Consider the following 4,070-nt stretch of genomic DNA (forward strand, 5'->3'; position numbering starts at 1 on the left):
TTAAAAAATTTACCTAGAGAATTTGCTTACCAGAAAGGAAAAATAAGATGTCAGAGAAGAATTTTTAGAGAATGCTTAGGAATCAATAAGTAAAAGATTAATGACCTAAAAGAAAAATAGGCAAAGCAATAAATAGGCAATTAACATGGGAGAAAATTATAATGGCAGAAGAATTTGAAAATATGTACAAGCTTGTTAGCGTTTAGGGAGATACATCTTCAAACAACAATATTAAATTTGCATTCTCAAATGGCAAAAATGTAAAGCCTAGACATTACAAAGTTCTCGTAAAGATACTAAGAGGTGAGAATTCTTATATGCTGCTAGTGGGAGTGCAAATGGGAAAAACTACTCTGGAAAACAATTTGGCCATAGGTGGTAAAGTTGAAGACACACTATCCTTTGATTCACCAATTCCATTTTTAGAGAGATATCTAGAAAAATTCTTAACTTTATGTAACAGGAGACAAGTACAGGAATGTTCTTTCTAGTATTGTTTGTTATTATGAAAATGATCTAAATAGAAATAAATGGAGAATGGATAAAATATTTATCATATGTGTGTACAATAGAATACTGTACAGCAAATAAAATAAATAGCATACAGCCATTGTATCAAAACCATAATAACAAGGAAAACACAATTTTAAAAACAAGCAAAACAATAATGTATATGACATATGATATTTGTATAAAAATGCATGGCAACAATAAACAATAAATTCATAATGACACTTGCCTCCAAGAAAGGAGACACACAGGATAAGGGAAGGGGCACATATTGGGGAGGGGGCTTCCAATTGCATAATTGTATAACTAATCATTTTTTACTTAAAAATAACTGAAAAAGGACAATGTAAAGAATTGATAAAGCTGTGTGTTAAGTATGCAGGTATTTATTATATTATTCTTTCTAACTTTCTGTATGTTTGTAATATTTCAGAACAAAGAGTTAACAGGAATAAGAGGTGAAACACTGAGCTGTTGGCAGTAAAAGTAAACCTCCCTCAAAAAAAGAGCTAGTTATACGTCTGTGCCGATGACACTCCACCTGAGATGTCTTACTGATCAATATCTCGTTCTTACAGTCAGAAATGCATCCAAAAGCACAGGGGATTGTTTTCAGACAATAATAGCTGAAAGTTATATAATGCTTACTTAATGTCAGGCTCTTCCTTTCCCACCCTCTCCCTATTGCTCTTTTTTTCTCCCTCTCCCTACCCTTCCTCCTCTCTTTCCTCCCTCCCCCTCTCTCTTCTTTTTCTGTTTCAACAGTTTTTTAATTGTAAAATACTACATTCATACAAAAACTGCATACAACCTAAACATATAGCTAAACAAATTATCATGAAGTGAATGCTTATGTAATTGAAACTGAGGACCAGAAACATAGCATTGTCAGCACCTGGAAAACCCCGATATGCCAAGTTCCGTTCCAAGAGGCACACACAAACAGCAGGTGGTAGAGTCTGTATTCCAACCCAGGCTCCATATTCCATGTAAGTTGTGTACATGTACATATACTTCAATTTCCTCATATGTTGATTAAGATATTCATATCTACTTCATAGGATTGCTGGGAAGATTCAATGATGATATACTGTAAAGTACTTGGTACAGAGCCTGGCACATGTAATTGTTCACTGTTGTCATCATCATCATCATCTATCACTTTATTCTACTCCTTAGATCCCTTATGAGCTTTGTCAAATGTAAGCCCTACAAATAGACATGAACACTATTTTCAAGACTTTCCTTTTCTGCAGGAATGTATGGGCAAGCAAACACAAAAACTGTGTAAAACAAGGCTCGTGTAAACTTTCCTGATCTAATACTGAAATGAACACATAAAAGTTTATGGTGGGTACAATTTAGAACTTGAGAGTGCTCAAGACAACTGCACACCTTTTCTACCTAGTGGTACTTTTATACCAAGGAGAAAAGGTGGTGTTGCAATGAATCTGTAATGTAGATTCTGCATTTTGAAAGAGATATGTGTCCTAGGAGGAGAAACACAGTGACTGAGAGACGATGAAAATAGGAAAGAGAGGATTATGCAGAGTGGTCATGTTGATCATTAATTCATCCAAAAAGTATTTAGTAGGCACTAGATACTAGAGGACAGCCTGAGTAGACGACAGCACAAGTGCATGTTCCTGACCTCATGAAACTAGAGACTAGTTGGATAAACAGATGAATCTACAAACCCAGTGAAGAAAAAAACGTTAAGGATAAAGGAAGTACAGAGTGCTAGAGGAGCACATAGATGCGCAAGGAATTTCAAGTCCGAGGTCACAGAAGGGTTTTCTGGAGGAGACAATTGTGCTGAAAGAGAAGAAGGAATTGGAGAGGAAACGTTGGTTGTGGAGCTAAATGGGAAAAGTGTGTGCAAAAATTTAGAAGATGTGAGCAAAGCCTGCTTTTCCTGAAGTCTAGACATCAGAAAGAGCTTCAGGAGTTGCTTAATGCCCAGGTTGGCCTTTTTGACCACAGTTAGCAATGGAAAAATGTGGTCAAGAATGTCACGTCAGCTTGCTGTTTCCTAAATCCTTACATTGGACTGTAGCTGACGTAAGTCACCTATCTTATAAACATCTTTGGGTCTTCTCACTGAGATCGATAGATTAAACGTGGTAACTTTATAGTTTACTGTATTGAATCTTTTCTATCATAGTTTTCCTTGTTTATATCCCAAAGGAAAAAAATACAAATAATACTGGATTCGTTTTATAAACAGAAAGTGCCTAGATTCCCTATAAAGACAGTGTCTCTGACCAGATAGATTTGTGCTATCAAACTTCCCTTTTTTGGAAATCTTTTAAAATTTTCATCCAACCATGTTTAAAAAACAGTTTTTAGGATTATAATAAACTGATGTTATAAAATAGCACTTGGGACAAGTCATGCATTCTTTACTCGTTGTTTAAACTGTGTCATTTCAAGTAGACCTAAATACTAATTCACTTTTATTAGCTTAATAACATTTTCCAGGCGATTCAAAAATGAGGACTGGTTATTTTGCAGATAGGTCTCTTACAGACTTGAGACGAATAGACCTTCCAAAAGGAGCATGAAAACAGCAAAATGTATAGTGTTCTGATTTTTAAGTTATTTCATGAGTGAGGATGATAAAGCTTATGGAATGAAATATATACATATAAGTATATTATTACATACATTATATATATACTTTTTCAACTTACATAGAATTTAAACTTTATGCTGTTTGCATCACTGACTATACATAACAATGTTGTTTATACTATATTTTAAGTTCCAAGGGGCAAAATTTGTAGCTGATAAATTACTCTGAGTTATCTAATTATTCTGTAAGACAAATGGAGATGGCAGGCTTTAATATGAATTTAGCAGACGAAATCAAAATAAAATAAATCTAGAACCCATGACATCACTGTTTCCTCCTAACGACCTGTTCTTTAGCCTTAAGAACACTTTAATCCTTTGAATCTCATTATACAAACTGAAGGTAGCCATGCATATTACGTTGATATTACTAGCAATCACCAACCTCATAAAGACTTTATAGACAGTAGTAAAGGGCTAGGATTATAATTTAGAGATGGAAGGCCAGATCCTACTGGATAACCAATCTATTTCCTAGGAAGTTAGCATAAATTTAGTTCTAAATTTCACTCAATGACTGCTCTGCCTAAGTGACTTAATTTCATTTAGCAAGCAATATATAGGGATTTCAACCACAGCAGTTTATTAGTATGTATGTATTAATAGTATAGAAGAGTCTCCAAAATGATTTGAATCTTTGGAGTCCATTTGAACTGACTCTGAGCATTTAAACCAGCAATACAACCTTGGCAAAAAGTACACTGGTATCTCTTCTTTCGGTTGAACAACCTCTTTTTATTTCTCAGAGTGATGGAGTGTGCGTTCTATTAAAATTTCTTTCACCAAGACCTCCAATGAGCTTGTTGCTACACCAAGGGAAGGTTCAGTTATAAGTCTTGATCTTATTGGCCTTCTCACAGCCTTTGACCCAGTTAATGCCTCTTGCCTTCCTGAGATGCCCTGCTCTCTTTCTTCTGTTTCATCAT

Source organism: Equus quagga, chromosome 10 (assembly GCF_021613505.1).
Source record: "Equus quagga isolate Etosha38 chromosome 10, UCLA_HA_Equagga_1.0, whole genome shotgun sequence".
NCBI lineage: Eukaryota > Metazoa > Chordata > Mammalia > Perissodactyla > Equidae > Equus > Equus quagga.